The 14,352-nt window shown below is 32.1% G+C and overlaps 1 long non-coding RNA gene across 1 annotated transcript; it reads right to left on the reverse strand.

Moving 5' to 3' along the window:
* Positions 1-10,353: 10,353 nt before the first annotated feature.
* LOC120092738 lies at positions 10,354-11,833 on the reverse strand. Its single transcript, XR_005486137.1, has 2 exons — positions 10,794-11,833; positions 10,354-10,587 (listed from the first exon to the last, which is right to left on the reverse strand). It is a non-coding gene; the product is annotated as an uncharacterized LOC120092738 (long non-coding RNA).
* Between the last annotated feature and the right edge of the window lie 2,519 nt (positions 11,834-14,352).

Here is a 14,352-nt window from a genome sequence, read left to right on the forward strand (position 1 = left end):
TTTTCAATAATTAAAAATTGAGTTTGTTATCATCAAAACATTGATTAATTAATTAATTAAAATTAATTAATTTGAGATTAAGGGTCAAAAAGCCAACACATGTTACACAAAAGGTAAAGATTATTTAAAAGCCTTTGAATATATACCTCTTTGGTAAATCAAAATCTTTCAATGAATGATAAGCTACTACATTACCATCAAAATACCTCTTATTGTTTTTGCTGTGGATCATGGGTCCAAAGTCATTCACAACTATAAAGTTGAGGTAGTATTACAACTGTATAAGGAAAAACCCCCAACCCAACAAGTATGACCCATCCCATTTATTCTTTCCTTTCACTACCCTTTCATCCTACAAACGTATTGACCAAATTCAATGCCAAAAGGAGATTAATACTAAATTAATTTACAAAACTCTTTAGGTAGAAATCAATCTATTTATTTGTTTACTTACTTCTTATTCTTGTAAAGGAATCAATTAATTTATTACCAATATTGTCTTATGTCCAAACAATCATAATGAATTATCAAAAGTTAATGGAAAACAATTTTCTAATTATATGAAATTTATGGTACTAAACATCCATTATGATAGATATGGAATGTAACACCAAGGATATAAAATAAAATATATGCAAAAAACAACTTTAAGAGTCAAAGTTTAACTCACCAACAGTACTTTCCAACAGACCACGACTAGCTGCTTGGAGATTGAAGGACGAATGGAAGATGGATGACAGATGACGAATAACAGATGTGGATGAACCGCGACGGACGATAGACGAATGACTGGTTCGATTTGAGCGACAAACGACGTGGACAAATAGATGATTAAAGGAGGAACGGATGATTGGAAGACGAATGACAATAGAAGATGGAGGAATGCACGGACGACGATTGGAATTAGCTAGTTCGATTTGGAGGTTTCTGTTATGTGTGCTAGAGTTAGAAGAAAGGAAAAAAGCAGGTTTGAAATTGGGGGTTGATTTGGGGGTTTTAAATCGGAACTCCCGATGCAATATGTGCCTCGTCGACAGTTTATAAGAACTCTCGATGCCCCAAAAGCAGGTGTTGAGAGTTCGAGTCGTCCAGCTTGGCCTTCATTCCCAACTTCCAACGGCCATGGTGAGGCATGGGGAGTTTTGTCGAACTCCCTACTTTTGGGGCGTCAAAAATTCTTATAAACTGCAGATGAGGCATATACTGTGTCGCGAGTTATTGAGCACTCCCAAGGCACCTTTACATAGTCGAAAGACAGTCTCTCTCCTGATGATGTATTTTGTGAGGGTTGTTTTAGGCATCAGAAGAGTCTCTTTTTCTTGTAGTGTTAATATTATATTTTATTGGTAATTATGTTCCTGTTGTGCTTCTCAAGTTTACAACACGTTATCAGCACAAGTTCCTATTGTTTTCCTCACTAAAGGTAGATCCTAAAGGTATGTTGGTTTTTCTCTCTTCCTTATAATTAATAAATTAAATGATGTTTTACATATTTGATATATATTAAATTTCTAATATAAATATAATATTTTGTAAGTGTTACCATGAAAATATTATAAAGTTAGAATTTGTAGCATTTGATATTAATGATAATAATTATTTGTCATTGGTGTTTGATGCCAAAATACACCTGGAATGCCATAAAAATATGATCATCGAAAAATATTTTTTCTTCCTAAAGCTCGTCCTAAGTGGATGCACTTGAAGTTCCAAAATTTTAAAAATCAATATGTTAGATAAGACATTTATCTACATTTTGGATATGCTCCTGCAGTAGTAATGCCGAGATAAAGATTTTAAACAATATTCTGAACTAATTTCATGTCTTCTCGTGGCCGAACAAAATAATAAGTTATTGATGAAAAATCACGAATCTCGACCAATTGAAACAACATCATTCCCTAAACTGAATGTTGTGAATGTTAATAATCGTGGTCGAGGTCGTGATCATGGCAAGGAAGAAATAATTATTATTTTCGTGGTGGTCATTCTAATTAATTAAATTTCAAAAGAACCATACAAAGTGATGATCACAAAGGAAAAACTCCACAAGATAAGGGTTTAAAAAGTGTTGAAAATAAATGTTTCTGATGTGGAATGACTGAGCAATGATCGCGTACCTAACGTACGCCAAAGTACTTAGTTGATCTCTATCAAGCCTCTTTGGAGGAAAAAGAGAAAAATGGTGAAACAAATTTTGCATACCAAGATAATGAGATATTTTACCTATCCAATATAACATATTTGGATGTGACACACTATTTCAAATCTCTTGAAGAGAAAAATGGTACAATTGAATGCATAACAAGCGTTTTTTTTTTTTTTTTTATTTTGGGAATATTTAGTATAAATGTTGTCCCTTTTTTTATTTTCATATTTTTCTTTGGTTAATAATATATTTTGTATATTCCAAGTGTTGTTTTTTTTATTGCAATTATTTTCTTTTAATGAATAAACGTGGATCATTTTCATATGTTTGGTGACTAAAAAATGAGTAAAGAAGATTTATGTTTGGCAGACAAGACAACTACACATACAATACTTACAAGTAGAAAATATTTTTCCAAACTGACAATGCTGGAAGCAAAAGTGAATACGATATCAGGTTCTGCAAACTAGATTGAAGGCTTTGGAAAAGCAAATATTATTTTTCCTAGAGGAACAAAATTTACAATTGATAATGCATTGTTCTCTAGTCAATCAAAGATAAATGTACTTAGTTTAAAGAAATACGATGCAATGGTTATCATATTGATATTAATAGAAAGAATAATATAGAGTATCTTTATATCATATCTACTGTCTCATATGAAAAATGTATATTGGAAAAGTTACTTGCTTTATCTTCTAGATTATATTATACTCATATTCGAGTAATTAAAACATATGCAACAATGGACCTGAAGTTCATGAATCCAAACATATTTATAATTTGGAATGACAGATTAGGTCATCCAGGGTCTATAATGATAAGAGAATTATTGAGAATTCAAATAGACACTCATTGAAGAGTCAAAAGATTCTTCAATCTAATGCATTATCATGTGATGCACACTCTCAAGGAAAATTGATAATTAGAATATCACCAAGTTAAAGTGAAAAATGAATCCCCTAATTCATGGTGATATATATGGATCTATTAACCCACCAAGTAGACCATTTAGATATTTATGGTATTAATAGATACATCCAATAGATGGTCATATATATACCTATTATCAAGTTGAAATCTTGCATTTGCAAGATTACTTGCTCAAATAATTAAGTTAAGAGCATAATTTCTTGATTATACAATTAAGATCATTCATCTTGATAATCTTTGTGAATTTACATCCAAGATTTTGATAATTATTGTATGTCAATTAGGATAAGTGTTGAACATCCTATAACTCATGTTCATACACAAAATAGTTTAGTAGAATCATTCATAAGACGTTTGCAGTTAATTGCTAGATCATTGCTTATGAGAGCTAAGCTTCCTACATCTGTATTGGAACATGCTATTTCGCATGTGCCGTTACTTGTATGCATTAGGCCAGTAGCTTATCATAAGTACTCACCATTACAATTAGCTTATGGCCAAGAGCCAGATATTTCCCATCAGAGAATTTTTGGATGTGCAGTATTTGTTCCAATTGCTCCACCACAAGATGGGTCCTTGAAGGAGGTTAGAAATATATGTTGGATATGATTCTCCATCAATTATTAAATATCTTAAACCGCTAATAGGTGATGTATTTACTGCACGATTTGCTGATTGTCATTGTAATGAAATAAATTGTCCAATATTAGAGGGAGGAATAAAAAAGTTCGAAAAAAAATTACATGAGATGCATCGTTATTGTCTCATTTAGATCCTCGTACAGATCAATGTGACCTAGAAAATAATTCATTTGAAAATATAGAAAATCAGTTACCAGATGTATTTATAAATGCTAAGAAAGTGACTAAGTCACATATACCGCTGCAAATGCTCCATTAAATGCAATAAGTTGTCAATAATGAGTATGGGACACACCAGAAGTGTGATAGACCATTTGATTCCAAAGATAAAAATCCTTGAAAAAGAAATAGTCAATCAATGACTGAGATAAGAATATGGATGTTCTAGAAGAAATCCTAAATATGAGCACTCATAAGGATATTGAAATAAATGAGGATAATAATGAGATCTCAATAAATTATGAAATCATATAAGTTGACAACATTTTTGCATACAATGTTACTCACAATATTATTTATGAAAGTGAGTATAAAAAATATTGATATAGAAATGATTGACTTATGTGGATAAACTCATTTTTCAAATCATGAGGACTAGTAGTTCAAACATCAGAGAATGTCTACATGTGGGATACAAGTGGAGTATTTGTACAACAAATAGAATGAAATCATAAGATATAAAGCGAGATAGATCCTCCAATAATTCTCGCAATAGACTAGTATTAATTATAAGAAAACATATTCTCTAATGGTCGATATACAATACCATGAGATATTCAATTTATCTGATTGTGTATGAAAAGTTTAATATTCATCTTATGGATGCAGTCATACCACATTTATATGAATCTCTTAATAATGATATTTATTTATAAAAATACCTGAAGAGTTAAAGGTACCATAATCTTATAATTCAAATATTAGAGAATCATATATATATCATAGAGATTCTTATAAAATAATCCTGATGAATGTGATATAATCATCTTATTCAATATTTGTTGGTATGAGGGTAAAAGAATAACCCCATTTGTCCATATCCTTTTATAAAGAAATCACAAAATGAGATTTATTATATGTTGATGATTTGCCCATTAGATGCTCATGTTTAGTATCCATTGACCATATGTCATGTCTTCATTTCCCAAAGTATTGTTCATGTGTCTTAACATTATACATTATTAGTGTCCATGTAATCCACCTCCTACTTGCCAAGTTGCCTATAAATAATGACATTGGTGGGTTTTGGAAGACACATACATTAGGCAAAATCCATGAAAATTGGAAAAAGTGGAGAAATCGATCCTTTTTTTTTTTAATTTATTTTTGTATTTATTTATTTCAAATATTTATATATTATGTTTAATTTAATTAAATATTTATTTATTTTATTATTATATTATATTATATTTATTTTAATATTATATTTTATTAGTATTTGTGTTCAGTTGTGCTCCTAAAATTCACAACCATATATATATTTTTTTTGGAGTTAAATGGTTGTAATGCTGAAAATAGGTTTTTTCCTTTTTGTTTCTTTTTTTTTTTTTTTTTTGCATTTTTACTTTTGCAAATTTAATTTTAAGTTAGGGAAAAAAAGATGGATATTTCTTAATTATACATTAGAGTGCAATTTCAATCTAATTGTATCCTAGTTAAATTTAGATAATTAAAGGTTGCAATCTTAACTTTAAATTTTAAATTTAAAGTTATTCAATAGCTAATTAATTTATACACTAACCAAAACATGAATTTCTATTATTAAAATTTAGTGAGCAAGAGATTTTTATGTTGTAATTTATTAAAATTATTGGAGGAAATAACAAAAAGGTTTAGGATCAAATTTCATAAACTTTACCACTTTTTCTCGGAGTAAAAGTCAAATATTTTCCCCTATATTTAATTATTTACGATCAAATCAACTAACTTAATTCACTTAATTATTTACAATCAAATCAATTAACTTAATACACTTACTAACGAGAAATTTTCACTGATAAGAAAAATGTCAAACTATTTATAAAAATAAAAGAAAAATCGATAGAATTGATAGACTTCTATCAATTTTTATAAATGATAGTCTTGTATCTGTTTCTATCATTGATAGTACCAATGATAAACTTGTATCAGTTTCTATAACTGATAGATTTCTATTATTCTCTAACTTCTATCTGTTTCTATCCCTCATAGATATTAATTGACTTCTATCAACGTCTATCAGTGATAGATTTATATCAGTTTTATCATCGATAGATATTGATAGACTTCTATTAACCTCTATTTGTGATAGAAATCTATAGTTAAATTTTCTTTTTTTTTTTTTCAATTTTAATTGACTTCTCAATTATATTTCTACCTTTTATGTGCTTAACGCTAAGAATAATGCATAATTTCCATTTTGCCTTTTTTCGAAAAAAAAAAAAGGAAAACAAAAATGAAAGGTTTTTTATATGGATAAACATCAAAATTTTGAATGGCTTGTCTCATTATTAATCAATTTCTTTTTTGTTTTAATATTGTCTATGCCAATTGCCAAGTGGGTATTACAGGTAAAGATTCGATTTTTTTTTTAGAATAAAGGATGCAATTTTCTTAAAAGAATAAGAAAAAAAAATAATAAAAGTAGTAGATGTAGACGTTGAAATAATACACAAAGACAGATAGGTTAACCATTGGTTATGGATAATCGTTTTACACATCACAAAATTATATGAATAATTTCTTTGCCAAGATATATATATATATATATAATAAGCATATGGATAGGAAAATACTGTGACAATTTAGAGTCTATCTAAAAGTTAATTAGGTTGATTACCATGGGGTTCGAAAAATGAACTAATGCCTCATTGGAATAAGTATGATTTAAAAAGCTTTTAAAAAAATTGATAACCATTAAATAATGAAGAAGCACTTTGTTCTATAATTGAATTTGATTATGTAGAAGTTGTCAATCTACTAAATGACAAAGACAATCAGTCTATCTAAAGTCTCTTTTCTCCATCCGATGAGGCTAAGTTTGAGGTTTTGAGTTGGGAGATTGTCCCCTATCTTTCTGTTCGTTGGTGTCATAATTTCCTAGCACACTCTCTAGCACAAAAGGTTTTGGAGGAGGCTTTTTCTCTTCTCCTTTCTCCTTACCCTCGAGTGGCTCTCCACTCTAGCGGCTTGAGATGTTATTTTGCAATGGTCTTGTGTGTGTGTTTTTTTTTTTTTTAATGTTTTCCTCCAACAAAAAAAAACTTGTTCTTCAAAATAATAATAAGTAAATAAATACATGGTGGTCTTAGACTTTAAAGTTGAGTGTACTTAACTTAGATCAATTATATATATCCAATGACCTAAATCTTCTCTTATAAAAGCATTCCATAAGAAGATATAGCATGCTAAAAATTACTTGTGTCTGATTTTACAAATTGAGCCTGAAGCGATTCAGGTCAAGTATGTGGCACAACTAGATTGTTATTGAATTGACAAATAAAGAAAATAGAAAAAATAACAATAGAAAATCAACACATATTTATGTGTTCATTAAGAGTGTTCAAGTTACGTCTGCAAGCAAAGAGAGAGTAGTTTTATTAGAAAGAAAATTGAGAATACAAATTAGATTCACTTTAGGGTTAAATAGTTTATGTAGCGCACTTCTTGTGTCAAAATCGTACATAATATAAATATGACAAATATGAATTCAGCTTAGGTTTCAAAGGCATTGCCCCAAACCCCACCATAACACGTCTCTCCTTGACCTCAACTCGTTGCTCGGTTAGCGAAACTCTTTACTTGGTCATTCGAAGCCAGATACATCAAATTTAAGAGTCATTCTAACAAAGATAATATGAGGATGTACGGTAACTAAGAACAAAATATTCATATCCCAAATCCTAGGAAGGATTTAGGTTGTTATATTTACAATAATTTGTTTAGTAACTCATTATTATTATTATTATTTGTTGAATTATATATTTAGCTTCTAAATTTTGAAGTTCTATGAGGTAAGATGCATATTTCAAAGCATAATTTTTAATAAAGATGGAAACTTTTCTTCACACTAAAGGAAGTACTGAGCGGTTAGGGTTTCATTTTTGTATATATTTTTCCACAATAAATTTAATGATCATAGCTATTTATATCAAATGATAGGCTAAAACCCTAGAATGAGAAAAGACAAAACTGTACAACCAATAGGAAAGAGAGAGAAAACGGGCCAGACCCAATAAAAAAATCAGAGAAGATAAATTGAATATTTGCACCAGATTGATTTTAAATTAATTTCTTGTTGATGTGTCATCATTTACCTACTATCCATTTAATTTCCTCATATCCCCTCCAATGAGAGGGGAGATTGGTGACCCCAAATTTGGATTTCAAATAATTGAATTGTGAATATGCTAATGACTTTGTAAGGTAGACATCAATTTGATCAGCAGACGGTATATATCAAATTTCTCGAACCCCATTTAAAACTTGATCTCAGAAACAATGCACATCTATTTCGATGTGTTTGGTATGGGCATGAAACATCAATTGGGAGCCAAGGCACCTGCACCTAATATTTTCATATCAGAGAACTGGTTTTTCGAGGGACGGGACACCAATTTCAATAGTTGTTGAAGCCATTTGATTACAACATAGGCATGGGCCAAGACGAGGTATTCAGACTCAGTACTGGATCGGGCGACAACAATTTTCTTCTTTGTCGACCAAGACACTAGAGTGTTGCCAAGAAATATACAGTAGTCAACAACATATTTCATATCACCAACATGAGACACCCAATCAGCATAAAAAATGCAGCAATACTTTGGTCATCACTAGGTGTTATGAGCAGACCCATGTCCTTTGTGCCATTGAGATATCATAGAATATATTTTACATCTTGCGAGTGAACATCAGTTGGCTGTTTCAGAAACTGACTAATGTAATTCACAATATAGGCGATATCAAGGCGTGTATTTGTAAGATACTGTAAGGCACCAATAGTATTTCTATAGAGAAAGGGATCAGTTGTTGGAGAGCCATTAGGGAGAGAAAAATGATTTCCAATGGCAGATGACATAGGTGTTGGTTTGAGAGAGGTTATGTTGATTTTCTAAGTAAATCATCAACTTATTTGGACTGATTGAGAAGCAAATCTGATTAGAACAGAGACACTTATATTCCAAGAAAGTAATTGAGCTTTCCAAAATTTTTGCAAACTGCATTTTCAGGTGATTCATGAGAGCCCTATTATTACTTGTGATGACTACATCATCCACATATACAAAAAGTAAAATTATGGAGGTGACCTGTTTATGAATGAAAGATGATGTGTCTGCCAACTTTTTGAAAATTTTCGAGACAATAATGTGGCCATTAGCATATTATTCCAGGCATGAGGGACCCTTGTCAAACCATAGATCACCTTCTTTAATTTGCATACATGATTGGGATAAGTAAGGTGAACATACTTGGGGGTTGAGCCATGAAGACATCCTCATCTAACTTGCTATTCAAGAATACATTATTGAAGTCTAACTGTCGAAGCTCCCAATTGTTTGAAACAACAAAGGAGAGTACAACACATATCGTAGACACCTTGACCACAGGATTGAACGTCTAAAAAAAGTCAATTCTAGGGCTTTGATGAAAGCCTTTGGAAACAACTCGAGCTAGGTAGGAGAGAATACCTGGTGCTTACCTAGACTATTGGGCGAGCACGTGGGAGAGGGGTGAGATCGGGTAGGTGATGTGGCTGGTATTCGATTGGTATGGGCCAGTTGGGCAGCTTGTAGTCTTTAGTTGGGCTTTGTGATGGCTTTAGTGAAGCACGGGGGAGAGAGTAGCTTTCAGTTTGACTAGTAAGTTGAACGGGTTGGACGCTTGATGGGCTGGGTAACCAATTTAATGTTGATTGACACGGTTGTTGTAAGGAATGTTGTGGTGAGCCAAAACCTACAGAGAAAGGAAATAAAGATCCGTTAAATTCTCCCTGCCGTGAGATATATAATTTTTCAGACGAGTTAAGACATTTATGCCCTTTGTAAATTGGGTTGGGTCCTAAGTAGACACATTGTTCAGATTTTAGTTGAAATTTTTTAGAATTATAGGACCTAAGCCATGGGAAACAAGCACACCCAAATGTTCTTAGCTCTACAAAATTTAATTGTCTTTTCATTAACACTTCCATAGGTGATTTCCCATGAAGAATGAATGACGGAAGACCATTTATAATAAAAGTTGACGTGAGGAAGGCATCCCACCAGTAGCATAAAGACATTGAAGCCTGAGCTAAGAGAGTTAGACCAATTTCAACAATACGTCGATGTTTTCGTTCCGCTCTACCATTTTATGCCGAAGTATATGGACATGAGTATTGTGACTAAATGCCTAACTCAGAGCAAAACGTATGAACCTTAACATATTCCCCTCCATCATCCATTTTTAGGGCCATGATTACAGTTCCAAATTGGTTTTTGACCATGGAATGAAGTGATTAAAAGCAGCCACAATGTCACTTTTTAGTTTTAAAGGACAACCCAACTAAAGTCATTTAGGAAGTGGACATAATATCAGTATCCATTCAAAAAAAGTAGTGGCATGTGAGACAGATAAAAAGAAAGTTGAGGCATGTGATTTCTCAAACTTGCAAGCTTCACAAAAAATAACTTCTTCATTGACATTCACCGAAGATTACATATCTTAACTATCTCATTCAAAATATTTAAAAATGGGTGTCCAAACTTTCTATGCATAATTGTCTTGGACACCCTATTTATATTACCCTCTTTAATGTAAATTGAAGCACTACTAGTTGCCCCAGTTGTTCCAATCTGATACAAACCATCGTTAAGCTCTTTTCAACACCACCTTACCTGTGTGAATATCCTTTTCAAAACAACAACCAACATTAAATTCAATAAACACCTTGTTGTCCTAAGCTAACTTAGATACACTGATTAGATTTTTAGTGATAGCAAGAACACACAACACATTTTTAATATTCAACAACCTAAAATCAGAGGTTAATTTATAGGAACCAACATGAGAGATGGGTAGTACATTACTATTACGAATAATTACATTTTCGTTACCTCCATATTCAGATGAGTTGCCCATGTTGTTGGGATTGGTTTGTTGCACCACTGTTGACATACCAATTTGGGTCAATAACTGATCTAGTGCTAGAAACAGGTTTGAGCCTTGGGTTGCTATAAAAGCTTGATTCAGCACTGGACCAGAGGAGAAACAATTCCGACCATGGAAAAATTTGTCAGAAATTATTGTTGCCCTTTATTGTTATGACTTGAAGTTTGATTTGGGGTGAATTTTGCTTGTTGTAGATTTGACCATATTTGGAGTAGATTTGGCAGATGGGGCAATTGTTACCATTCCAACACCATCTTTCTCTTCCACGACCACCTCTACCTCCACCTCTTTGTCCACTATTCTGTTATTGTAGTGGTCTACCGTTATTATTTACCCTTGTTGTGGTCTTCGACTTCTCGTGTTAGGCCCCTTACCAGTAATCAAATTTGTTGGTTTACAGAAACATGCAGCGGAAGAAAACATGATCATTAAGCATTCTAATTTCTTAATTTTGACATCAAAATAAGCATGTTCATAGGGTATTAAGATTGTTTCAACACATACCTTTGAAGATCTTCTTCAAACACGAATTTGAGCTGCAATCTTCTCCAATTGAAGTCATGAACCATCAAGAGATATTCTCTACTATTCCCAGCCTTGAATTTGAGTGGTAGAACTCACAATTGGGTTGAATTTGTGAAGGGTTTGGTTTGGGTTTTAAAATAGGGAAAAACAATTTCTGCAGAAACTAGTTTTCACTAGTGTCATCTCTCTTTCAATCTCAAAATTGAAAAGTTTTATCATTCCCTTTCATGCAGGCATTCAAGAGTCCAGCTGATGCCACTTCAAATGCATGGAATTAATGGGCAATGTGTGTGAATTGGAAGAATTCACCTCATACTAAGAGAAGTTTGGATGTTTCTACTAACAATTTAATTTTCAATTTTAATTTCTAATTTTAATTAATTCAAAAATTAACTAAAATCTAAATTAGTTAATTTCAAATTAATTCGATTCAAAATTTCAAAATCCAATTTCTCAAATTGAATCAAATTGAAAAATAATTTTATTTTAATTAATTAAATAATAATTTAATATCAAATATTAAATTAATCACACACCTAATTTTAAACATGAATCTTATTCATTTAATTAATATTTAAATCAACATTTAAATATTATAAACTCTCCAATTTCATTTAATTTCGATAAATTAAACGTTTATTAATTACATCGAATATAATTATACAATCCCTAATTTGAATTTGAACTATTCAAATCCAAACCATAAATTCAATTTGAACATTTCAAATTGAATTCAATTTGAAATTCAATTTAAACACTTCAAATTGATATCGTTCCAAATTCAATCAATTACTGAGTCAAGGGGTTAAGGTTTTACGAGCTAGTAGAGAGATCTTATGGACCTATAGATCGTGAGCTCCAACGATTTGAGATTAATTGGCTAAAAATCTTTAGATCGAATTAATCAATATTCGTTAACTATCGAGTCACACCACTATAGCTCGATAGTTGCATTCTCATCACTGTAGATATATTTGTGTCCATTTTAATTAACCATAATCAGTCAGTCGATCCTTCACAGGTTGTTGGTAATAACGACTAGGTCAAATATTGTTTTACCCCCGAAATTACGTCTTGCTCCTTAAGTTCCACTGATCCTCTGATGAATAATTGGTTTGTGATCCAATCACTAAACCGGATCCCTCTTGGGCCAATGAGAGGGTGTGACCCCTTGTTTAAGACCTAAATTCAGCATTGAAGAGAACAACCTTTCTCCTATCCCTAAATCGGGTAGGAGTGAATTCCATCTTGCACCTTATATCCCCAGCTATATACTCGGTCTTATCCCAAAATTGGAGACTTATTGAGCAGTGTTGTATGACTACTCTCATCTATGCAGATCAAAGGATAGTCCTGAATAAACAGGAGTTCATAGTTAACTTAGGTTTAAGGTTAAATTACCTAGGCCATCGTTATGAAATAGTCAGTCTTAAATAGTAAACAGCATTACAAAGTAAGAGTGACTTATTTCTTGGTTCAATCTTATGCAAACTCATTGCACAGAATGCCTTCACTCCTTATGTCACCACATGAACAAATCGGGATCACTTCGTTTGTAGCACTTTACAATTCCTTGTAACAACTACAGAGTGGGTCACATCCAATAGTATTACCAAAATAAGGCACCCAACCTTATTCGTATACTATAGATCATTTTGACTATTTACTTGAACTTGATCGACTTTTATGTCTCCACATAAAGTTCAAGTATTCATATAATAGTCATGGATCTTTTTAGTTTATTGAATTTATTTCTAAAACTAAATAAGCAATTCAAAAAGTCAATAACAACTTTATTGAATCAAACTTCAATAATAACTTTACTCAATTTCAGAATAAGTTTATTGTTTACAAACCACGGGTTCTAGGTCATAATACCCAACAAAATTAATAGATGTAGATCCACTGAATTAGTTGTTTTTTCTTTAGTATTTGGATGATCATGACATTTTTCGTACAATAATAGTTGAGACTACAATGTTGGCCACTTGAAATTCGTCCTACTTTGGAGTGTATCTACAATTGGATTGTATTCTTCATCCAAACCTAAGAGAATTTGAGAAACCAAAGAACGAAGAGGAATAGGGCTCCCAACTTGTTCTAAATTATCAACATGATTTTTAATAACTTGTAAATAATCATTCATGGTTAAAAAATCCTTTCGGGTTGACTAAAATACCTGTCTTAAGTAGTCTTCTTCAACCTGAGATTGAACTCCAAACAACTCTTGTATTGCGTCCCAAAGATCTTTTGCATTTTCATAACTTATCACTTTGGTTGCAACATCTGATGTCATGGAATTGTAGAGCCAACCCATAATGAGTTAGTCCATGGCTATCCAAGCTTGATACTGAAGATTTATGGTTACTTGTGTCTCGACTGTTGAACTGGAAATGCCAGTGGTGACACCTTCGGATGAGGAGGCTCTTAGAGAGGCAACAACTGTATATGAAGGGCTGCCGGATTTATAGGTTGAGCTATGGTTTGGGATGTGATTCCTTCATGCTGCGGAAACATTGATGGGCATTTTCTCTTGATGGTCAGATGATCAAATAGCTAGTAACTCCTTAAAATCGGAAGTACCAGATTCTTCCACAATAGGATGTTGCTTATGGCAAGTTTGATTGTGGTTATTTGATTTAACAGGTGGTTCAAAGTAGGATTATTGTAGGTTGCATTCCTAGAGGTCCCATTGATGTTGATTGAGGAGTTTGCCATTTTCACAGCTTTGATACCAAGTTAAGATGCAGATTTAAAAGCAGATTTTTTAACAAAGATGGAACCTTTCTTCACACTAAAGGACAGTACTGAACGACTAAGGTTTCCTTTTTGTATATATTTTTCCACAATAAATTTAATAATAAACATAGCTATTTATACCATATGACAGGCTAAAGCCCTAGAACGAGAAAAGACAAAATTGTACAATCAATGAGGTAGAGAGAGAACAGGTCAGGTGCAATACAACAATCAGAGAAG

This window comes from Benincasa hispida, chromosome 12, assembly GCF_009727055.1.
Source record: "Benincasa hispida cultivar B227 chromosome 12, ASM972705v1, whole genome shotgun sequence".
NCBI lineage: Eukaryota > Viridiplantae > Streptophyta > Magnoliopsida > Cucurbitales > Cucurbitaceae > Benincasa > Benincasa hispida.